General features: G+C 38.6%; 2 long non-coding RNA genes across 3 annotated transcripts; one reads left to right on the top strand and one right to left on the bottom strand.

The window, feature by feature from the left end:
* Positions 1–6111: 6111 nt before the first annotated feature.
* LOC138108546 (uncharacterized) lies at positions 6112–8930 on the bottom strand. 2 transcript variants are annotated; one of them, XR_011150003.1, is made up of 3 exons: positions 8816–8930; positions 8549–8689; positions 6112–8214 (listed from the first exon to the last, which is right to left on the bottom strand). It is a non-coding gene; the product is annotated as an uncharacterized lncRNA (long non-coding RNA). The 2 variants fall into 2 exon arrangements; XR_011150002.1 differs by having other exon boundaries at positions 8549–8660.
* Positions 8931–9019: 89 nt separating this feature from the next.
* LOC138107368 (uncharacterized) lies at positions 9020–13608 on the top strand. Its single transcript, XR_011149452.1, has 3 exons — positions 9020–9065; positions 12762–12843; positions 13470–13608. It is a non-coding gene; the product is annotated as an uncharacterized lncRNA (long non-coding RNA).
* The last annotated feature ends 11927 nt before the right edge of the window (positions 13609–25535 follow it).

The raw sequence follows: 25535 nt of genomic DNA, 5'->3' as shown, positions 1-25535 counted from the left end.
AGTGAGCTTGCTGAGGAGGTCTCTGCTCCTTCATCCAAATCATTGAGAAATAATTTAAACAATAATGGGCCCAGTACTGAATCTTGGGAGACATCAGTAATGACAGGCCTCTAACTAGATCCTGATCAGTTCCACTGATTATGACCTCTGGGACCTGTCATTCAGCCATTTCTCAGTCCACCTCATTGTCCACACTTCCTGAGTTTGCCTATGAGGATATTGTGTGAGAAAGTGTCAAAAGCCATGCTGAAGTTGAGGGACACAATATCCACCGCTCTCCCCCTATCCATCCAGTTGTTGTTTCATCATAGAAGGAAATTAGGTTGGTCAAGCATGATTTCTTTTAATGAATCCATGCTGACTACTCCTGAGCATCTTTTTGTCATCCATAAGGATATAGAAGACCTTCAGAATAAGGTGCTCCATCATCTTTCCAGGGATTGAGGTGAAGTTGTTAGGCCAATAATTCTTGCCTTTTTGCAAGAATCCTTCTTGCCCTTTTTGAAGACCAGGATAACATTTACTTTCTTCCAGTCCTCAGGCACCTTTCCTGATCCCCATGACCTTTCAAAGATGATGGTGAGTGTCCTCGCTATGGTGTCCACCAGATCTCTCACCTTGTGGGTCCCTACGAGCTCATCAGGGCCCATGGACTTTCAGATGTCAAGTTTGTCCAGGTGTTCTCTAACCCGTTCCTCCTTGTCCAGGGGAAATTATTCCTTCTAACATTCTTTTACCCTGGTCTTCTGGGTCAGATATTCCCAAGGGCTGGTCTTGTCAGTGAAGACCAATGCAAAGAAGGCGTTCAGTAATTCTGCCTTCTCTGTGTTCTGTGTTACCAGTCCCCCCTCCATTTAGTAACAGGTCCACACTATTCTTTGTTTCCCTTTTGTTATTGGTGTATTTGAAAAGCCTTCTTGCTCTCCTTTAACTTCAAGATCTAACTCCAGATAGCCCTTGTCCTTGTCTCATTTCTACTTACTCTGATAACCTCTCTATATTCATTCCAAGTGGCCCAACCCTCCTTCCATCTTCTGTATGTTTCTTGCTTATACTTGAGTAATGACAGGAGTTCTTCATCCACACAGGTCTCTTCCCCCTATTTCTTGTTTATCAGGATGGACCATTCTTGAGCCTGGAGAAACTGATCGTTGAATATCAACCAAAATCTTGAACCCTTGCTCCTTGCAGGAGCTATTCCTATTGGATTCTTCCAAGATTGATGACGATGCCAAAGTTAGCTTACCTGAAGCCCATGGTTATAATCGTACTTGCTGCCCTACTTCGTCTTCACCCAATACTGCCCTCCACAACCTCACTGTCGCTGCAGCCAAGCCTGCCCCCAACATTCACATCTCCAACAAGGCCTTCCCTTTTTGTTTCTATGAGGTCAAGCAGCATGCCATTCCTTGTGAGATCCTCCACTAACTTTGTCCGAAAGTTGTCATCAGTGTTTTCCAAGAAACTCCTGGACTGTTTGTGCTTCACTGCTTGGCTTCTCCAAAAGATTTCAGGGTAGTTAAAATCCCCCACAAGAACCAGGACTTGTGAGGCTGCTTCAAGCTGCCTGTAAAAAGCCTTATCCACTTCCTCCTCCTGATCAGGCAGCCTGTAGCAAACAGCCACAACAGTGTCACCCTTACTAGTCTTCCCTTCTATTCTAACCCACAAGCTCTCACCTTGCTCCTCATTGACCCCAAGACAGAGCTCAACAGATTCCAAGTGTAGCCTCACATAGAGGGCAACTCCATCGCCATTTGTTGACAGACAGTCAATTAACTCATTAGTAACAAAGTATCTGAAGAGGTAAAAAGACTCAGAACAAATAGGTAAATATTCTTTGCATATTTAATTGGGGAAAAAAATGGTTTCAGGGTTCATGAATGTTATGTTATAGAAACAGTGAAGTTGTTCACGGAAACAAAACAAATTTCTTTTTTGACCTTTGTCATTGATTGAAGGAGGCATAGAAAAGGAGTTTGAAGATTTCAGTTGTTTAAAAATATTTGATTTTATTCATATTTTAAATATTGAAATTCTAAATGACATTGAAAAATAATGATCCAAAAAGAGGTAAAATGTACCCTGGGAAATAATTCTTAAAAAATTCTTGACTGTTTTGCCAATAAAATCAGTCAAGCCAACAGTCAGGAGAGTAGCAGAAGCTACAAGACCTGTAAGTATGTGATAATAATAGTTTTTTCACTCATTAAGACATGAAATTTGAGCTTTACGTCCTCTGGAGTAAGCTGGACCTTGTTTGGCCTAATTGTAAATTCAACACCACTTTTCTAAAATAATTGAAAACTCTGGTATTATTTTCTTTTAAAAAGAAGAGAGCAGAAGGTTAGGAGTGGTCTTGTGTTTTAATAAATCTGCTGTGCAATGGATTGATACAACTACTAAAAACTAATAGAATAATAACTATTCTATAGAATAATAGAACTAATAACTACTAATAGAAACCAAGCCATTTCTTTTGACATTCAATTCACTATATTTTTATTCAGTTCATATTTACAGTTTGCTGATTATAATTCATATTTACAGTCCACTAGTCTATAGGTTTTCTATTGGCAGGAAAGAATTGCATAAGAAAACTTTTTGAAAGCTGGACATCTGAAAATCTGACAAGGGAGTAGACTCGTTGTGGATTTTACAAAATTATGGTTGTCTTATCCAAAAGGTATTCTCAAACCAACCAGCAGCAATTGACAGTACTGGCTTGCTGAGACTTTTAATAATAGCATTGTTTGATTCCAAGTTCCCATTGACATCCATATGCCAAATTTTTTCAACCTTTTTTGAAAAAAACTATTATCTGTAGTTAACATTATACAAAAAAATAACGCAAATAAACTAAGCATTCCATAAGTAAATCACAGGTAGACTAACATGATATTCCATTGATTTTTTTTACTTTTTTAATTATTTTTCAGTTTTTTATACAGACAGAGTTACTATATTTTCCTGATTTACAGAATTTCTGATGAGTAGCTTTTGGTTTCAAAAAATAGTTTAAATTGATTTTGATCTATTTTGTTATAAATATTTATGGAGTTTCTTCTTAGAGTAGCAAATTTTCTAGAAGTTCTAGGGAATTATTTTTTCATAAAGTTGAGCTTTTAAATAATTTGCATTTCTAGAACGGCTGCAGCTATCAGCAAAAATTAAATTTAACAAAATGAGAGATTATTAGCAGTAGCAACATCAAATTAGACGGACTGGAGAATGAGCAATGCAAACCCTTTTTTTTAAATAGCTGCATGATCCAATAATGATGGTTTGGAGAGAAGAAAAATCTAGTCAAAAAAATCATCCAGAAACTGCCTAAGGACAAAGGTTTCAATTTCCGAGTCACTTGCATACCCAACTGAGTCAGTTCACTCAGGTAGTTCAAATGAAGTTAATGGAACTGTTAGTGGAAGATATAGTTGTCTGCAAGACCAGGGCCAGAGAGGGCAATTCTATTTTCTCTAATAGACAAGGGGAGAACAATTTTATGACACAAGCAGGAACTTGTTCAGAAAACAAGCGGGGCAGACTAATCTTCAGTTGCCGCCAATTAACATATTATAAAGGATGTTGCAAGACTGGCTTTATTTCCCTCTTTGCTTTTTGCAAATATTCTTTAGTTATTGTTTAAGTTTTTTAAAGGCCAAACTCAGACATTTTGGTCATGATAATTGTTGCAGAAAGGCATAAGGAGATTCAGTTCAAAGAGTATACAGTCCTATAAATTGGAGAATGAAACAGAAGGAAATAATGTGCAAATATATGAGCTGATATAAAATTTCCACAACCTGCACTTAATAGATTAAAAACAGTAAGTGACTAAGTCTGATTAAAAAAAATAAATTATTGGAATAAATATTTTTTTACAATATTCAGAATTTCAGAAGTGATACTAGAAAAGGTTTGTTGCAGAATAAGCTGTAGGAACATAAGATTCATTTATAGCAAATACTTTTTTTTTCCAGAAAATTTAAGGAAAACCTTAGAAGAGCATTCATAAATAGCTTCCCCCCTGGTCAATAAAGTTGAATATCTAGCAATATCTCCTGGTTTCACTTTCCAGAGAGAAAAGTGTATGCATCTCATTTAACTCATACATTATGAATGATGAACCTCAAAACCTAAGGCTTGGAGGTAGAATGCCATGCTATGAGTAGCTAGTGACATCTTTTACCAAATCTGCTTCCTAGGAGTTTTCCTGCAGCATAGCAGTGCTGATCGCCAACAAAAATTGAATTTTTGCTGAGGTGGAGTAAAACATTTTTCTAAATTAAGAACCACAGAAAGGGTGGGTGTTACAGGCGTAGTCTCTTAGCACTCTCCTGGTGAAGGCACATTCTGCTGTGGCAAGGGGGGCAAACTGCCTGGGAAGTCCATGGGCCTGCTCCTACTGGGTCTGAAGCCTGGAAAACTAAAAAGCTGTGTCTGCTGTTTTATCGTGGAGATCAAGTCGTGCAGTGTACATAACTTCACCAGTACTGGGATGCAGCATGAGGACATGTTATTGCTGCTTAAGTGCTGTGCAGTTTACTGCTGTGGATGTGTTTTGTGGGAGCTCAGGAGTGCTTCTCACTGTAGGTCATTCACCAAGCATGCAGAGGCTCTCAGGATGAACAACCTCCAGGTGTTACCCCCTGACGTTGCCATGACACTGTTTCTATACTCACACAGAAAACTTATAATTTGTCTGCAGACCTAGAAGCATTTTTGAAATAGTTCCTGTAGGACAGATGGACACAAGTCTTAAGTCCAAATTAAAAAAAAAAAAATCCAGAAGATGCACCAGTGGGAAATCTGGATTTATGAGATTTTTGGAGAGTGAAGTTCCCTAAAAGCTATAAATCATTTGAGAGAATCTTGACTTTCACTTTTTTTTTTTTCTGTGAATCCCAAGAAGCAGTATCCTGGGCTTTGGCACACTTAAACTCCCTCTAATGCTCCCTGACTTCCAGGGTGTCTCTTGGCCTTTCCAGCTGTTCACTGATTATTCTCAATGCTTGACTGCTTCTCTCAACTACTCACCCTCATCCTTTGTGACAGACCCTCTGTCTTTGATGCTGTGATTTTCTGCCATGTCTTTTTTCACCTTTGTGCCTTTCTCACCACGCATAGTCTCAAGGACTTGACTTCTCTCTCAGAATCTATCAGCAGGGATTTAAGATTTGCCTTCAAAGAAAATTATGTTCAGATGAAGCTGTTGCATCACTTAAGCTCTTAACACAGTCTAAAACTTAGATATGCGTAAAACTATTTTCCCCCACACCACCCGATGATGCTTTTAGTAAGCACTGAAATGGCCAAGTTTAATAGGCAATGTAAGTAAAGAAGTAGAAATTATATGCTTTTGTTTCAAAGTTCCAAATAGCAGTGACAGGTTAATCTTTAATGCATTGTCCGAAAAATGCCAAAATCCTAGAGAAGATATATCTTTTACTAGTTGCAAAATTCTTTTGTTTCATTCTTTTGAAAGCTTCTGCAAGGCAGGAAAGGAATCAATATCTCCCTATCTTTACCCATTCTTTCCAAATTGTCTACAATGTCATGATCAGGTTGTTTCCTCTATTGGAGCCTTCAAATATTGGTAAGTGAAGTCAGCCCCACAAAATAGTTATTACTGTGGAACCAGACTGGGCCTAAGGTTACCTTAAAAATACCAGAGGGAATTTGGTTTGTTTCTTCAAGGAAAGATAAGTAATTTTAGCATTGTTTACTGTGCAAGGTGCCATGTCCAATCAATGTCAAAGGGAATTTTAGGGCTGCTACCGGAAAAGAAGGATTGCTTTCACTTGTGTATCCTTATAGCTGCTAGCTATAAGCTTGGTTTATTTCCCTTGTAAGTAAATACTGTACTTGTGCATGAAATTTCTTCATAAAAGACGCAGAAAGGGTTGGGTTTTTTTATCTCAACCTACTTTATCTCTTGGAAAAATGAATAACTTCTCTAAACCCACGATTGCCTGCGTCCTGACAAACTATTCTTGTATCTTATAACCTTCATTCAAACTTTTTTGTTTTCTTGTGCTCTAGATCATGGCTACAGTCTGTTTGTGAGATCAAATAAAGTCCTCCACAGTATTCCTTTCTTTTTTTTTTTTTTTTTTTTCTTTTCACTTGGGAGATCTTTGTAGTACTATATTATATATGTAATTTGTAATGTACACAGGAACATAAAAGATAACAGTGACTCCCTTTCAGCCAGTTTTTTACACTTAACCATTCCTTCTTAAAAAACATTGTTGAGAGACATTTTTAGGTTTGGAACATGACAGTATAGTGCAGTGGATTTCATTCCTGCCTCCAAAAATTCCTGCTGCTGCTGTGGGAATTGTTAATGTACCATGTTATCCAATGTCAGCAGTAGTAAAGAAAGGACCACACAGAGTAAAAATGTAATTTAAAATCTGAAGTCTCTAGAGATTCAAGCTCTGCCAGACATCTTGGGAAAATAAGCTATCCCTGGGCATGTTTGGCAGGCAACAGGTTCTCCTCATCCTGGCACCTTGGACCTTCTGTAACACACAAGCCATTATCATCAGAGATTTACTCTTCCAAGCAAGGCAAATGGATTTTTTTTCTCACTTATTGTTTGCTTGATTAATTTTTAAGCTTCATTTATCCACTGATACATAACTAGACTTCAATTATAGAGCATGTCAATTAGATTGCAGTTCCTCTTGAATAGGGTTTGTAATATTTCAGGATCTCCATGGTCAGAAGCTGCCCTTACTTTAGCCCAGAAGCTCCTCTAGGTAGTAGATCTTACTCTTTAAAATGGTCAAGTTAATGCATGGTTATAGATGTATTTATTCTTAAGAATTCTAGCTTACAAGATTACACAAGGGACAAAAATTAAGCCAAGTATATTATCCCAGGTACTTCAAGAACAAAGGATAATTAGCATAATGGTAGAGAAAATAGTATTTTTTAAATGGAAATGTCCTGTAATTTCTAAGAGTAGATAAGATGTTAAGTGCAAAAATATAGCAGAATTTCTGATGTGCAATAATTTAGTTCACTTTATCTCACTGCCTTGTCCCTATGAAAAAGCATGTTGTTAAAACTGGCCATTTTAAGATACTTACACATGGGGAGAACCCTTGGCAAAGCAAAGACTGCAAATAACAACCATTGCTAAGCCCTCAGGAAGGTCCACAACACTGATGAAAATATGATTTTTTCCTGAGCTCCAGTTTCTGTCTTTACTGCTCACAGAAGTAAAGAGAGATTTAGTCTACAGGTTCACCCTTTCTTTTCTCACCTTTCCCCTACTTTTGTTTTAGAAGATCATCTTGAATGAGCTACCCTCAAAAATCATTCTTGTTTTTTCTCTTATGTCAACTTCTATCTGTCCACAAACTTTAGTATAGTTCTAGGCCTTAGTATCTTCTCTAACCCACGCACTTGAAATTTCTCCTCTGTTCTCAAATCCTGTCCCTCTCTAAAGAGATGCTTTCAATTTCCATTGATAATTTGATTCTATCTTCTTGTGTGGACTGAAAATAATTTATTTTAGTCAGGTTTTCCTCTGTGATATTCTTCCTCAGTTATTTGGCTAAGCTGTAAACCTTGAATCTTATTATGAAACAATATTTATCTGTGCATTCAGTCTACTGTATATAAATATTTATACAAAGATTCCACTCATTCTTTTAAACATCCAAAGATAACAGGTTAAAAAAAAAAATTAAAGCCAAAACCAAAGAAAAGTTAGAGTTCATGACCTTTACTTGAGTAATAAATAAGCCTTGTCTTTGATAGTATTTTTTTCATTTAAATGTCACTATAGAATCTGAATGAAGAAGCAAGCAAGGTATAACAAAGAAAAGTAGTATAACTCTTAATTCTGGTAGCTAAGGGAAAGTAAAACAAAATATGCATCAGTTTCTTCAGATAACTGTACTGTTACCCCATGATGCTTTGCTCAAGTATGTGGATGTAGAAATATATCCTACTTAAACTCAGTCTTCATTCTTCTTCCATCATGAGGTTTGTGTTCAGACTTGATAAAAAATTAAATATGACAATGTAATCAGAAGTTGAACGGGAAGCAGGCAAATCTTCAGTCCCAGTTTCGCACGCCTCTTTTACCATGAGCTCATAACATCAGACATTGCCCTTGCTGCCTCGCTGCATTGCAATACAACAAGTGACCCCACTGACTATGGGGAACTCTTTACAGAAACCCAGTATGAGATAGTTCTTTGTTTCATTTCAAAAATAAAAAAAGAGAAAAAAAAAGAGAAAAAAAAAGAGAGAGTTCTTCAGAAAGACTTAAACACATATACCAAATAATTTCAGAATGAAGAATAAGTACTATCCTTAATTATAATTTGTAAAAGTTGTGCATCTGATAAAGATTGTGATGCCAGCCCAATAACTTAGTGGTACCAACACAGCTTACACTCTTATGAAAGTTCAGCTCCTCAGATATAAGAATTCACTGGGGAGTTTAAAGTAATTGAAAACAGATATTCACATGCCCACATAGCCACAAATATGTGTGCACATGTATATACCCATTCCTTTCACTTACCTGTCTATTCCTGTTTTCTGAAGAAACACTGACTTACATTTTGTCATGGAAGGAAGAAAACAGCACGTTTACAGGCAGATGTGAGTCATAAGTGACTTATCAGCAATGACAGCTGTATGTGTAAAGAACAGCATTGTGAGCCTGGGAACAAGTTTAGGTTTAGCTGTTAGTGGAGTAAAAAGGAAACAGGGAGGCTGCAGTTCAGTGGCCTGCCAAATAAAAGGCACATGTACAACTAGGAAAAAGAGCCAAGCATGGTTGACCTACTTATATCTGATCTGCTTTAATGCTTTCTTATATCCAGTTCTTGAAAGCATTAGATGTTTTCAGGGCCGTGAGTGCCTTCACTACAGCCCCCAGGGTTCAGCTGCTTGGACTCAGGGAAAACTCTGATGATGCTTCTCTGTTAACCCATTGCACCTGGGAGAGGCTTTTAACCTCAGGCTCTCACCCTTGACATCTCTCTGGTATCTGAGTTCTGTGCCTCCCTGACTCCGACCCAGGGCCCAGCTTGCAGGTGACTTTATGACTTTTTAGCTTGATGTTGGACATGCCTCGTTACTATAGATCTACCTGATGTTCTGGACTTTTGGCTGAACTAAATGACCACTGCAGAGCTGCTTCTGTGTGTCCATCCCATGTGTTCCCTGCACTGCTGCCACTGCCTGCCACCCCATTACCTCCCATGGCAGAAGCTGCCTGCTCTTGCTGCATCCTGGCAGCTGTAATAGCTGATTAGCAAGTGCAACCACTTAGCAAAAATGTCCTATAAATGCCAGGTGGAAAGTTAATAATAAATAAGCACAATATAAATAACCCTCTCTAATATACGGAGAGCACTAGATGACTTGAGCTCCTCTGTGCCTACTCTGTAATGGGTGGCTGCCTGGTCAACAGGAAGGGGGGTTGGATTGGTTTCACCTGATTTTGCTTCATTTTCTACTTGTCATACTGCCTAAATAAAGAAGCCTGGGTGATGAGGCCAGCATGGAAATGATCTGGTGACTGAATAATGTGGGGTCCCTGAAAGAGATTAGAAGGACCCCAGAATCGTTTGCCATTGACGAGTCTGTGAACAGCCGGGTTCTGGAGTAGTAAGCAAACAGAGAGGTCCCTGCAAGATGCTGAAAGGAGCAGCAACAGCTTTCATATTAGAAAGGCCATATGTTTCTATGCATGGCACATTCTGCATCATGCACTTATATCACAATTAGAAAAAATCTGAGATTTTGGCAGCCCCAACATTTGTGGTATTGAAGAGCTTGTGATAAGAGAATTTAAATGAAAACAGAAAAAGAAAAATGTTTCTTTTGGAAAAAAAAAAAGGCAAAAAAAGCAAAAAAAAAGAAAAAGAAGTGTGTAAGTGTAGAACACTCAGTGGCTGAATTGTCTCATTATGGTTGTGTCTTTGATCCAGCTGTAAAAAACTGTTTGATTCTCGGGGAATTCCCTGCAGTTCTCTGCGGGCTCAAAGACTTTAAACTTGTATGTCTTCTGCCAGAATACTGACCTGAGTTGTCTAGCCTGAATCTGGGCATTAGTCTTCATTTAGCTAAGATCACTGCCTGCGATCTCTGCTGCTGCACAGTCACAGCGAGGAGTTCAGTGAGAGTGACAATCAGCACTATGTTCAGTCTAAAAAAGAGAAAGTCTGAAAGAATTCTCATAAAGGGAAAAGAGTAGAGAAATCTAGGTAGTGAAGCCTAAAGGGAAGGCTTTTTAGTTTCTATATTCTGTTCAGAGAGCTATTTTTTGGGAGAGAAGAGAATTTTTTCTGCCTTTGGACAGTGTTACAATGCTGAGTTATTAAAAAGAAAATGTAATCATTCTCATAGTAGTGATTCTGCCTAGCAGGCTGACAGGTTGAGCACACATATATAATATAGTATCTGAAAAACAATCCATCTGATGTCAGGTCACATGAATGAGTCATGACTACTTATCAGTGTGTCTGAATATTTGTAGTAGAAAAAAAGGTTTGTGTTACATCGTACCGTGCTCTGTGTCAAATAAACTTATGAACCTAGTAGACAGCCTAATACTCTCACTGCTGTACATACCTAATTTTACACACATAATATGTACATATTGCATGTTATACATTAAAAATAGCATTATATTGCCTTGCTTTAGATACAAGTTTTTCTGTAGCCTGTAACAGATCTGTAGGAAATCTGAATGTCACTTTCTCTACTCCAGGAGTAACCATAAATTACTTCATGTCAAATATCTTGAGAGTCCTCTGTGGGTTTCATTTCATTATTTGGCTGTGTATATACCTGCTGCAAAAGCAGTGTTCAGTTACCTGGGGTCATTTTCATTCATAGGTATTCTGTAGACCTGTCATTTATAAATACCTAGGGTCCTTGTACGCTCAAGCATAAACTGTTCATTATAGATTCAATCATTTCACACTTACTGAAGTCAATAAAACACTTTTAAGATATATTTTCTAAGAAAAATGTACACCACTAAACTACTTAAACTTATTTATAACCTCTTTTTAAACATTCAAATAAGCACTCAGTACCTGAAATAAATATAGCTCTTGTAAAGGCTTCAGAGACTTTCAGACATCTTTATATAAAAACCAGAAAATTCTTAGTTCAATTTTATTTATGCAGAAGTACTCTATGCTTGCCTTTGAGATTTAAAATCATAATCTACTAAGTTATGTTAAGAAATTCCATTCAAGTAGAAGACTAAAGAAATCAGCTCTGTCAAAAATTCTACAGCACCTTGCCATTTTTCCAGTGTTAAAAGGAAAAAAATTCTGAAAATCAAATAGGCTGAGGGAAATAATTTAATAGAATTAGGGGAGAGATGTTCAGTTCTTGTTTGTGAACACTGTCCAAAATTCTCATATTTTATATCACTATTGCAGGTTTTGTTATTTGCCTTTAAAAAAAGAAGGGAACCTGCACCTTCAAACAAAAGAGCATTTAAGTAAAAAATTGTATGAACAGCTTTATATATTAAGCTTTAGACATGCTGACTACAAGATATCTTAAAACACATACTCTTGCAGACTTTCCACAAATGTCTAAACAGATTATTTAAAAGAAAATAAAAATCCCAATACTTTTATATTGTAGTCATGTCTTGCTCTTGCTTAAGATAAACATTTCATACTATACAGTTTTTATCCATGACCAGCTGCTGATAACAGCTTATTCGACTTCCCCATGCATATCATTAACCTTTTTCTTACATAAAGTGTTATCTGCAACATAAAAATTTGGGGTTTCTGTTTTGGTCTTAGTTTTCTTTTTGTCTTATAGGAAATGACCATGGCTAAGACACATGATCATTTATGACTGCAAAGTTTCGCATGGTAAACAATAATTTAGTTGTTACAAGGACCATTTTAGAACATCTCATTTGTTCCACAGTAGCAGAATTTTCTTATCTGTTAAAGGCTTCTTTCTTACTACTATAAACGAGATACTTATCTTCTTCAAATGCCAAACTTAATGCTGCCTCAAGACATCTGTCCAAACCCTGTGTTTGGATGGGAAATGAAAAAGTCTGGATTTCTAAACACCATTTTTTGCATAATTTTCTTTCATCTGCAAAAGCCCTTTCACAGCCCATTGCACTGTATTTTATTTTCTTTGCTTTGGAGGATTTTTGTGGGGTTTTTTATTTCAGAAAATAGAAAATGTGTGTGTAAAATTCAACACTTTTTTTTTTGTATTATCATATGAATCATTAGGAAGACTTTAGATCTTAACTTTTTCTGTGGTGGTGGTGGTCAGTCACAGACTGTCTTTATTCCTCTTGATCATGGCCTATCACAACTCACATACTGATTTTCTTTCAGTTCAGGTGATATTCTTCTAGCTGTTTAGTTTGTCATTTACTCTACAGAATTAACAGACAGATGCTTATTATTTTTTTCAGGGCTTTATGGAATGTGATAATGACAAAAGAGATTGTTGCAAAGTCTAACACCTACTGCAAAAATACAAAATGGTATAGCCTCTTCTAGGTTCCTAGAAATCCCAATAGAATTATTTGTAAAGAAAAGAAGTTGAATGAGTGAAAAATTCTGTTTAAAGATAACACATGAGAAAAAAAAAATCTGTAAACCACAAAGAACAAGTCTACTATGTGTCTAGCAGCAACTGCTAAATGGTGAAAAATTTGTTTATGTTCTCAGTCAAGATATCAGATGTGTTTGTCTGACAAAATGTGTATGTTCCACTTTCAGGCTTGGTCTTCCTCACTGATGTGAAATGAAATGAAATATGGTTGCTGTTTGTTGAGAACATCTCAAGGCATTTCTTAACTCTGTATGTTATAATTTGAAGAGTCTTGTCATGGTTTCTTATCTTTCCTCTATTATTTTCCTTTGCCTGCATCTCTTCTGTGTTCTGTATCTCATTGTGTCCACATTTGAACTGTAAAAGCAGATATCACCATCAGATTAAGAGTGTGGGTCAAAATAAAGTAAAACCTGCAAGGATTAAATTAATACTGTGAATGATATCTGTGATTTTAACAGCAAAGGCTGATTGTCATATCTAATAATAACGAATGCATTTTCCTCTAGCACTGAATACTATGAAACAATAAAATTGTATATGTGGTATATATGCAGGGTAAAGAATAGGTCATTGAGGGTGGAAATTATTAAATTCTGTTTCACTGACACAAGGTCATTTGTCATTATTGGACATGCAAAGGAAACGAGTATGTTTAAATACCTGTGAATCCTCACATACCTATATGCACATACAGGTGCATTCCAAAGTGTACCCATCTCCAGTCACAGCCTTCTCTTTGACTTCTGAATCACTGAGTTTGCCTCTAGGACCATTTTAATCCTTCTTTGTTCTCCCTTCTAGTCAAAAGCATAAATTGTTTTCTGCAGGAAGGACCTTCACAGTTGTAATTCATTGTATAACAATATTTTTAGGTGACTCCCATCACTGGCAAAAAAAAACAGTTCACCTGTTGCAAGAACAAGGACTGAAGCTACTTTCAGACACTCCTCTGGAGAGAAGTAAACAGGAAGACCATGAAATCTTGAGTCTTACAGAGATGTTGCTGTAGTACTGGAGAGTCTCGAAGGAAAATTAGGTAGGAAAATGCATTTGTTCTGTTTAGCTCCCTCTCAAAAGGCAGTGCTTTCTCCAACTTCTTGTTTGATTGTAAGCTACAATTAATAAACAGTTCTGGTATATATGGTGTTGTGTACCCTATGTATTTACACCTGTAGAGAAAAAAGATTCAAGGACACCACATCAGGAGCAGTAAATTGGTTTCCAGTTTATCAAGATAAGAATATCTTTTCTTTCCTAATTAGAATTGTTTTAAATTGAAGCTTCAGTTACTTGTGTTCTCCAGTGTTCTAGATCTCAGTTAAGAGCTTGATTCTGGCTATTCCTTGATCCTTGACTGATAGTCTTGACTAGGTAGTGTTAAGGCCAGAGGAACAACAATTTCTCATAGTGCAGCTTTGGATCAAGTTCAATTTATACAGACCATATTAGGATTATGATGGTCTTTTTGAGTGCATCATTACTGTTAGAGTCTTCCAGATTGTGTTACCATGCATACATTGTTGAAAAAAATAAAAGAGAATTAGGTATCAGATAGAGACCTAAACTATCAATAATTTTTGGTGGTAGGAGGGTTAGTTTGGGATTATTATTGTTGTTGTTATATGGGGGATTATTATTTCCTTTTAAATTTATTAATTTTCATATTGTGATTTAAGCATGTCAGTAAGCAAGAAGTGTGAAGAAAGAAAAGCCACAACAAAGACATCTGTTAGATGCTGGTGGCCATATTAGGTTCAGAATTTATATAACATATATGTTAGACTTACGCACTAGAATTAAGCATTCCCCTTGAAAGTTGCATTGTCTAAAACACCAGACTAAAGGAGCAGATATTTCTGAGTTTCTGTGCTACCAAGAGGATCATTCCACTCCTGTCACTTCTTGCTACTTTATGTGTTGCTACAACAGTGTGGAACCTGATTTAGGAAAGGTTGTTCAACACCATTCAGAGAAATATCTCACTGAAAGAGTGAATTGAGAAATAGGCTTGGATTGTTCCTGTAGGAGCAGCTGATTAACAGCTGTTTACCAACTGAACTTCATAAAACTTCTCTGTTCTTTTTATGGGTTTCTAGCTGTGCTCCACCCTAATAATTTGTTTCTAAGTAAAATTGATAAGGAGTTTATATTGCAACTGTTCCTGAAGACAGTTTTCACAAAGAGAACTGTGCATTTCCTCTTCCTACAGTTTCTTATCTGTGCAAGAAAATTCATGTTTTCAGGAAACGGCTGTAATTTGTCTCTCAATTGACTGTAGTTATTACCTTGAGTTTCACTGTATCTCTTAAACTAAAAGACTGCAGTTATTTATTTTGACATTATCCCTCTTGTTATGCTAAATATATGACCATCTATCATATATTCTTGTTAATAGTTTCCTCATAGAAAGCAACCTGCACGTATAAGTGTATTTTCTTTCTTTGATGCTTGGAACTGGGTTTTATATATATTGAAACTGATGAGAGTACTGACTGCCTGTCACTGAGGCTAAAAGGAGAGGGGGAAGCTTATGGAAATGATGGTTAGCTTTGAAATGATGAATGCTATTTGCTGAAACTGTTCCTGTTTGTAAAAATAATGACATAAGAACAAAGGACACACATTGATAGACATGCTGGATATGAACACATGCAGATTTGAATAATATCCTGAGAAAAGACCTTTAGGATAAGTGCTGGCAAGAACATGTCTAGGAATCTGAGCAAAGAAATAGTCTCCAGCTGTTTGATTCTTTTTATGTAAAAAGAAACAGGATTTTATTGATATTTTTTGTAAATATAATAAGTATCAAAGATCTATCTACTTCTAGTAATTTCTTCCCAAACAGGCACAATGGGGAGAACCAAACACAGGTGAAGGTTACCCCTTGAAAGCAGACATAGGAATCCTTAAGGATAAATGCCATGTGTTCTTGTTCGGAGGGTTTGTGGTTGTTGGGGTTTGGTTTTTTGTCTTGGGTTTGACGTCTTGTTTGTTTGTTTGTTTTTCATATGGATTACTTTAAACTGTTTTTAGTAGCTAATCACATTTACCAAAGACAAATTAAAGTACTGATTAAACACAGCTATTCAGAAAATATAGTGATAACAGATCGCCAATGTCCTCATGATCACTACAGAAGTCTAAAGGAACTGCAAGTGAAAGGACTCTATCAGTTTTTAGTGTACCTTCAAACCAAAGACTGATGTTTTGTCCAAGATCAAAACAGTAAACAAGGAACAAAGCTACAAGGCACAATAGGCATGGGGATAAAACTAATGATTGCAATTTTAACTAGGGTCTTATATTTATAATGCTCTGAATCTGTAACAAGTGGGCTTAAGACTCTGTATTCTAGAATGTAAAGCTGCATCAGGCAATGCCAAAATCTTATTTCTGATTATGCAAACAGATTGACAGCTTTGTATGATACAGAAATAATGTTAGAAAGTATATCTTGTGTATGTTTGACTATTCTCGGCATCCAGTATCTGTTGGGCTGATTTGAGCTGCAAATCTGACAATTTTTAATTGCGTACAACTGACTTGGAAGTTATGGATGGCTCTCAGATGCTTTGTTGTTGTTCTTTAGGTGGTCTAACTTCATGGATATTTTTTTGCTACCTCAGAAAAAAAAACAGGGAACGATAGGGATTTTGAAGCAAGTGCTCAGAAGTTAATAGAATATTTTAGACCAGAAAAAAAATATTTCCTGTTAGAAACAGGTTCAAATCAGATAGCTGAACAATAGGACAAGATTAGTGATTTATTTGGCTATGCGTTTTGTCTCTGTGCTGTTTAAGAGCACCATGGTATATCCTGGACTTACAACAAAAAAATCTTCAGAGTTTACTCTAATAAATCTTTCTGGAATAACATTTCTGAATTTTAATGATAGATTGTAAAACATAGGCTACATCTGATACGAAAGAAAAAAGTAATATTTAAGTAGAATTATTGTGCCAGTCTACTATCAAACTACTTTCATTCAAAACTTTCTGTCAAGACTGGGATGAATGGACTATAAGGGAGTCATTAAGGATGTTAAAGGTGCAAGACTGAATTTTGGAAGGAGAGAGTTTCAGTCTGGCACATCAGAAATGGGACTAGTTATTGCATGTATTTTTTAAAATGCAATTATCAGAACAGAAAAATTCAAGATAGATATATTAAGAAATATTTAATAGCTGAAGTTTGTCACGGTTACAGGAACATGAGAGTGACCAGAAAGACTTGTTCACTCTTTAATAATCTGATTTGGCCAGTGCTCAAGTCCAATGGAGAGGGGAGACTGACAGTGGACTATTGCGGCCTGGAAGAAGCAACACCGAGTGCTGCTGTGGTGGACATGCTGGAGCCTCAGTATGAACCAGAGTTCAAGGCAGCAAAGTGGTGTCACCGTGGACATTGACAATTCATTCTTCTCCATTCCTCTATCAGCAGAGTGGAGGCTACAGTTTGACTTTACCTGGAGGAGTGTGCAGTACACGTGGAACTGACTGCCCTAGGGATGGAAATACAGCTGCACTATTTGCCATGGACTGATCCAGACTGCACTGGGAACGGGTGAGGACTGGGAAAGAGTGAGACTCTGGAACAACTAAAGTACTTAGATGACATCATTGTATGGGGGAACACAGCAGAGGACAGCTTTGAGAAAAGATAGAAGATAATCCAGATCCTCCTGAAAGCCTTTCTGTCATAAAACAAAGTAAAGTTAAGGGACCTGCCCAGAAAATTCAGTTTTCAGCAGTAAAATGGCAAGATGGACGTCATCAGAGTCCAATGGATGTATTACCACAGGCCTGGGCCCTAGGGCATATCACCGTGTCCCGCAGCCATAGGGAGGAGGAGGAGAGAAGATCCAGCAGGCAGGAATTGTGCAGCAAGATTGATTTATTTAATTATTTTACAAACTCTCTTATAGACTTTTTTCTTCATCGTCTAATTGGACAAAGGATCAGCCACCCCTTGGGGTGATTGGCTAAAATCCTAAAACATCCATTGTCAAAATATTTTTCTACTCTACCATAAACAAGACTTTTCAAGGTTGCAGGTGGCTTGGTTGTTTACATTCCCTGCTACCTCTTCTGCGTGAGAGAAAAGTCTCTGGCGGACTTAGAAAATAGCAAGAAAATCCTTGCTAGCAGCATTTTTGTATCTACATGGATGTGGTTAACAAAATAGCAGCTATATTCCCACCAGCCACGAGAAAGATACACAGGCTTTCCTAGGCACCATAGAGTTTTGGAGAATGCATATCCCAGAGAACAGACAGATTGTAAGCCCTCTCTACCTTATGAAACAGAAGAGAAATGTTTTCAAGTGGTGTCCCAAAAAACAAGCTTTTGAACAAATTGAATAGGAGACTGTCCATGCAGTCGCTCTTGGGCCAGTCAGAACATGAGGTGAAGGAAGGTGTTCTACACCGCAGAAGGGGAGAATGGTCCTTCCTTGAGACTCTAGTAAAATGTACCTAGGGAGACTTGAGGACAGCCACTGGGGGGTACTGGAGTTTGGGAAATGGATATGAGGCCTGAAAAAGAGATCTTACCAGCTTATGAAAGAATTTGAGCTGCTTCAGGAGTGACTGGCTTGGAAGCAAAGCTTCTCCTGGCACCCTGACTGCCGGGGGAAAGTCCCATCTACATATCATGCCACTGATGCCATGTGGAGAAAGTGGATCCCTCTGATCACACAGTGAGCTCAAATAGAAAATCCCAATCACCCAGGGCCCTTGGAGATCATCACAAATTGGCCTGAAGGTGAAAATTTTGTACTACCATCAGAAGAGGATGAGGAGCAAGTGACACATGCTGAGGACACCCCACCATATAATCAGTTGCTTGAAAATGAAAAGCAACATGATCTCTTCACTGATGGTTCCTGCTATATTGAAGGGACAAATCAAAAATGGAAAGCTGCTGTATGGAGTCTTAGGTGGAGAGTCTCAGAAGCTATTGGGGCAAAAGGTAGATCCAGTCTGAGCACAGAGCTAAAAGCTGTCCACCTGGCTTTAGATATCACTGAATGAGAAAAATGGCCAACACTCTACACCAACTTGTGGATGGTAGAAAATGCTCTCTGGCTAGACCAATGGAAAAAGGCCAATTGGCAGCACAGAGGAAAAGCCATCTGGGCTGTTGAATTGTAGCAAGACATCCCTGCCTGGATAGAGAAGTTGACTGTGAAAGTACATCATGCAGATGCACAGTGCCCAAGAGTTGGGCTACTAAAGAGCATTGCAACAACGGACAGGTGGATCAAGGTGCCAAGATTAGAGTGTCTAAGGTGGATCTGGACTGGCACAACAAGGGTGAGCTATTTCTGGCTTGGTGAGCCCATGACACCTCAGGTCATCAGGGAAGAGATGCAATATACAGATGGGCTTGTGATCGAGGTGTGGATTTGACCATGAACACTATCTCCCAAATTATTCATAACTGTGAAACTTGTGTTGTGATCAAGCATTTGGGTGAAGTCCCTTTGATATGGGGGTCAAAATATAAATATGGGGAGGCCTGCCAGATTGATTACATCACACTTCTGCAAACCTGCCAAGGCAAGTGTTATGTGCTGACAGTGGTGGAGACAACCACGGGATGGCTGGAGACCTACCTGGTGCATAACACCACTGCCTGTAACACCATCCCGGGCCTTGACAAGCAAATCTAGCACCCAAAATACACCTGAGTCAGACAGTAGGACTCATTTCAAAAATAGGCTGATAGATATCTGGCCCAGAGAGCCCAGTGTTGAGGGGGTGTATCATACTCCAAATCATACTCACCAGGCACTGGAAAAGTAGAATGGTACAATAGACTGTTAAAAAGCACACTGAAAGCAATGGATGGTGGGACCTTCAGACATTGGGATCTATATTTAGTGAAGGCCACCTGGTTAGTTAACACTAGAGGCTCTACCAATCAAGCTGGACCTGCCCAATCAGAACCCCTTCGTACATAAAAGGAGATAAAGTCCCCATAGTGCCTATTAGAAGAGTGTTAGGGAACACAGTTTAGATTAGTCCTGCCTCAAGCAAGGGTGAACTCATCCATGGGACCGTTTTTACTCAAAATCTGGGGTGCACTAGGTGGGTAATGCAGAGGGATGGGAAAACGTGATGCATAGCTCAAGGGGATTTGATTTTTGGTTGAGAACAGCCTGAAATGTTTAATTGCATATGTAATATCGTTTGCTGAATAACACTGCCATTGTACATTGTAAATACCATGGACAATGAGTACGGACTGCTCCAGTTACACCAGTCATGGACTAAATGAATTCAACAAACATTTTGGGTGGATAGCTATTACAGCTGGTTAGGGGTCAGTAGCTCTGACTGAGGAAGCTGTGACTGGTCCAGAGAGATAGTCCCGAAAGGAATTGCCTTCCCGAGGCCCAGTGTCTTCCCTCAGCTGCTGGCAGGAGGGCCCGTGCAGAAGCTGTCAGCTCTTTAGTGATTGTCAGCTCGTGAGAGGCTCATGTAGCTGTTCCACACTGGGTACCTTTATTGGTCCGTACTCTGGAGAAGGGGAGCTAGGGATGAGTTCTCTCTGCCCTCGCAGGGGCAGAGGGCTAGCTTTATAGGGATACAGGGGGTGGGTGTCAGAGGGTAAAGGCCAATGGGTTACAGAGGATCTGCATAGGGTCTTCCAGATGATTCTGGGTCTGTCCTCTCGCCGTAACTGAGGAGTAGCTGCCTTCCCAGGGGGGTCCTGCTGGGAGACTGCTCAATCGCCTTATCTCAGCAGACGTCCTTCCAGGGCAGTGGCTGGGCATATCCTACAGATAGCCAGTGACTACTGAAATAATACCTGTGCCTGTGTATAGTTATATGGCTCTGTACATATATATATATATATATATATATATATATATATATATATATGTATGTATGTATGTATGTATGTATGTATGTTTATATAGTTGAAAGGAATAAGATCTGGGCATGATGTTGATCATATAGAAAAAGGGGTGGATAATACCATGATTAGAGAGAAAAGGGGAGGAATTTCTAGCACTGTTTAGTTCCATACTACCCACATCATGGCAGGGGTGTGGTTTAAGCAGGAAGAAGCTGGATTTGGAAGCAGAAGGGGCACAATCTTTTGCAGGGTTCAAGGGACAGGGTGTGCAGGTTTCAGGGTTGGAGCTAGCCCCTCTCTGCCGCTGGCAGTCCCCTTCTCATTCCTCCAAGCTGCAGCTTTCCAGCTTTGGTGCTGGACAGCGCCAGCAAGCCCAAGACGCTGCTCTGAGAAGAAAGAAAAGAGAGACTGGGCAGAGCCCAGTCGAACCACGTGGACCCCAAGCTGCAGCTGTGGCGACCACAGCAGCCACTGGAGCTGCAATCACAGCCCAAGCTGCAGCTGGAACCGTCAAGCTCCCGCTCCTGCAAAGTCCAGGAAAGGCTCTGCTGACGTGTTTCAGGGCCCTGTCAGGTCCCACCAAGTTCTGTCTTGTCCCTGTATTTCCATTGTGTTTGGACTGAAAGCTGGGGGAGGGAAGTTAAACCATGAGCCTCCCTTACTTTCTGCCTCTGTTTTCCTATATACCACATGGCTTAGCCTGGGGCCAGTTGCTATTTTGCCTTTGTCTGGGAAAACCACAGCTGGAGTTGTTTTTGGGAAATGTTTTCCTTTGTTGAGTGGTGAATACTCTTTTTTGGGTAAAACAGTATCTCTTTCATTAATATTGCTGTGGTTATTGTGATTTTTCCGTAAATTGTGATTCCATCTAATAATCTCTCCTAGTGTTTCCTCTACTATTGAAGGGGTGGAGGGACATCTTGAGTGGATTTAATTTTCCTGCTGGGTTTTAAACCCAAACAATGTGTTAAAATGTGTATAATAGAAGAGAAAATTGAGCAATATAGAAATTAAATTTGTGACTCTTATGTGTTTCAATTTGCCAGTTAACTACTGCGTATTTTTCAGCTCTGCAACTGATACTAACTTTTAGGGAAATCTATAAAGCATAGTTTAACAAAATAAAGGAAAGTGCTTTCATGCCTTTTGTTGTTTTTTCTTTCCCTTAGCTCCTTCTGTGCTCCTTCTGCCCTTTGTATCAAGCTCAATTTTTTATCCCCTTCATTCAGATCACCCCACCAGGCTACCTCAGGCTGTCTGTCTGATGTGTTTCATTGTGTTTTTCTCCTCCTTCTTTTCCCATGAAGCCAGGCTTGACTTCCACTCCATTTCTTTTACATTAGTAAGTTTACTGTGGTTTTTAGGTCATGGTTCTAGTTTTGTGGCTCACAGTTCCTAAATTTTAGTTCCCCTAGCCAGTATATTTTCTTGATAAAGGTGCTCCTAAAGATGGCTTTCTAAATATTTCTTCCATTAAAAAAACGTAAAATAATATAATTAATTTTAATTGTATGGTCAAGATGAGTACATATTACAAATATGAGATTGTGCTGTCTTAGAGATGCTGCTTATCTTTTCCCTGTGATTCCAAAACCTCTGAACAATACTGGTTCCTCCTCTGGACAGACTGGCGTCTTCCTACATGTGTCACTGACACTATTAGCATCTTCTTCCTTTTAATCTATTTAAATTTCAGTAGTGCAGATAGTCATATGTTTTCTAGGGAAACAAAATTTGACCAGAAAATATTAATATATTTCTGTATTACAGTGAGAATACCCCCTCCCCAGAAACTATCCCCACCTTCATTTCAAAGTTTAGTACAACAGATGAGAATAACTCAAAGTGGAGATCTTCCTCACCTTCTCAGCTAAACATGTATTTTCAGCTGGTTAAATTTTACTTTCCGTAGCTTGTGAGGATATGCTATATCAAGTTATGTGTTGAGAAAGCAATTAGAATAGCAGATGATGGAGCACAACTGGAGAGCCACATGGGGTTACATGATAACAGAGGTTTTTAAAAGACACATGGCAACCAAATAATATGTCTTCTACAGGGATCATTTCAGCATAAATATTTCCCTGAAAAGCACTGCCCCAGCTGTTGTACAAAGCCCTGGTTTCTTGTCCATCCCTTGACCCGTGTGCAAGGAGCAGCTGGTTACCACATTAACACACCACCAACTAACTGTCTGGCATGTGAAGTTATGAAAAAGGAGAAAGGTTACAATGCTAGAAATACATGAGGCAATTATGAGAAGGGACTCAACACTGTGCATCTTAAAATCAGTGCATGCAGTTTGACAGGTTTTGCGTTTTTGCCAGTATCACAGCTCAGAGCTCATTTCTCTGAGCAGCTGCAAAATTTGGGAAGCTTCCAGCTCACAGGAAATTCTAGATTTTTTTTTTTTTTTTAATTTGTTCATTTTGGGCTGATTCAGAACAAAACCCCTTTAAAAAAAAAAAAATCTGGAAAGTGTAGTGCTGCTTTTTAGCCAGCTCTGCTTTACGAACTACTACATGGCAGTATGGTACACCAATTACTGACACTCAGTTTGGCTTGAAAGTAGAATCTAAGTGCTGATGGCTATAAATGTCACCCTCAGGAAACACTGCCCAAATAAACTCATCCAAACATGAACTACCTAGGCTGTCCACTGAGTATTCATAAATTTTAATAGGTATTTTCTCTTCCTGATTAAAAGAAAATTGTCAAGTACCAAAAAGGAAAAAAAAAGAAAAAATTCTTGTCTTTGAAATGATGCTCCTAATCTCTTTTATCAAAGAAAGAGATTAATCTAGACCTGCAAATTCAGCTTTTCTGTAAATTGATTAGATATTTTTAAGTAAAATAAAATATCTTATTTAGCATAGATTCATTCTCTAGCAATTTTTTTCAGGCCATAGAGAAATCCAAAGCAGAAATGGAAAACTATCGTCTTAAATTTTTTCAGGATTTTCACTGGCACATTTATCAGCAGCGTCATGCTTGAAAAGCTATGGAAGAGTAGAAATGCTCAACACTGACTCTTCAGAAGGATGGTAAACCAAGCTGGTTTAAAATTATGATGAAGCACACTGAATTTATCCTGTGTATGAGCAGTCATGTTTGTCACACCTATGTCATATATTAACATGAAAAATCTCAAAACCCCCCATGCATTATAGCCCCAACCAACCAGAACTACCATAGCACTTCTGTAAAACATTGAGACTGTCAAGGGATTTTGACATGTTCACAAGAACTGAAGCAGTCAGTCATTTTCAACACAACACAGATGAACACAACTGAAATAACATTTCTGAGGGCATGTCCTATAATGGGAAGGAGACTCACAGAATGGCTGAGGTTGGACAGCATCTCTGGAGACCATCTAATCCAAGTCTTTTGCTCAAGTGTGGTCAGGTACAGCAGGTTGCCCAGGATCGTGTCTGGTTGGGTTTTGAGAATGTACACAGGTGGTGACCCCGCAGCCTGTTCTGGTGTTCAGCCACAGTTATGGAAAGGTTTTTTCTTATGTTTAATCAGAATTTCTATATTTCAGTTTGGATCCATTGCCTCTTGTCCTATCACTGGCCGCCTGTGAAGAGAGTTTATCTTGTCTTCTTTATTCCTCCCATCTGTTATTTTTACACATTTATAATGTTCTCCCGAACCCTCTTTTCTCCAGGATGAATAGTCCCACCTCTACACTCCTATGTCAGGTACTCCAGCCCTTCAATATTTTAGCTCCGGTTTGTTGGATTCGTTCTACTCTCTTGGACTCTTATTTCATACCTCCCACGTACTGGTGGGTTCAGAACTGGACAGCGCTCCAGATGTGTCTCACAAGTGCTGAGCAGCGGCAAAGGATAACCTCCTTCAATCTGCAGGCAACACTTTTACAATGGGTGTCACAGTTGCTTATGTACCTTGGTATGGAAGCCTCTCCTGCTTCCTCTGTTGTAAAGCTGAGCCTATAGCAGTTTTCAGCATCAACTATTTTTTTTTTTCATTAACTGTAAAAAAAAAAATCAATGCTGATGAAAAATAGGACAAAAGTGCAAATAAACATGAAGTTATTGGAGTCTGGACTGAGACCTAGAAAACTCAGATGTCATCTTCCCAACCTCTGAACTCTGCCTACTTTATTTTAGCTTTAAAAAAATAAAGGAATTAACTCTGAGCTTGTTTAAGCCTAGAAAATTCAAATTGAATCATTAAGATAAAATTTCATTTTCTTCTCATCAACTGAAGCTGTTTCTTCCACAGCCCTTGAGGCATCTGAAATCTGCTCAGCAGTTCCCCTGTTCTACTGGATAATGACCTCAGACTGTTCACATCACTAGAAAATAAAGCACCCAGTATCTGTGAGTCCCACTACAGCCATAATACAATGGCCACTTCTCACTCCTGATATTATCCTGGTCCCAGTCACAAGTGTGCACATGATCTCAGTAATCTCCTGACTTGCTGTAGCTATTACAGCTGTTACATCACCAAGCATACATCCCAGGTGCAAGGCAAAACTAACAGGAAAGCAGAGGTGAGATGTGAGCTGTCTTTTAAACCACAACTCAGTCATCCTATTTTAAACTTGCCCGTGTTAGAAATGCCTACAATGCTAGACACAGATTTGCATAGCTCAGCATTAAATAGCAAACAAGAAGTGGGATGCTGACCCTGCCTCAGTTGTACCAAATGTAAAGACCATTTCACTCTGTTGCCAAATCAACAGTTTTATTTAAACCGATGAAGCTTTTACCTTATCTGCCTTAAAAACATTGTATTTTTCCTCTTAGAATAACAGAATCATAGGAATGTTACAGTTGGAATGGACCTTAAAAATCATCTACTTTCAACCTTCATGCCATGGGAAGGCACATTTTCACTAGACCAGTTTACTGAGAGTCCCACCCAACCCAGTCTTGAAAATGTCCAAGGATGGGGCAACCTGTTCCAGTGCCTCACCAACCTCATAGTAAAGAACTTCTTCCTAATATTTAATCTAAACCTACTGTCCTTCAGCCTAAGACTGAATTGTTGCCTGAAATCACCAGCTTTGTGATCTATAGCAGTTAAGGCAGA

The sequence above is a fragment of the Aphelocoma coerulescens genome, chromosome 3, assembly GCF_041296385.1.
Source record: "Aphelocoma coerulescens isolate FSJ_1873_10779 chromosome 3, UR_Acoe_1.0, whole genome shotgun sequence".
Classification (NCBI taxonomy): domain Eukaryota; kingdom Metazoa; phylum Chordata; class Aves; order Passeriformes; family Corvidae; genus Aphelocoma; species Aphelocoma coerulescens.
Note: the sequence above shows the minus strand (reverse complement) of the source record. Positions and strands in the feature narration are given on the sequence as shown.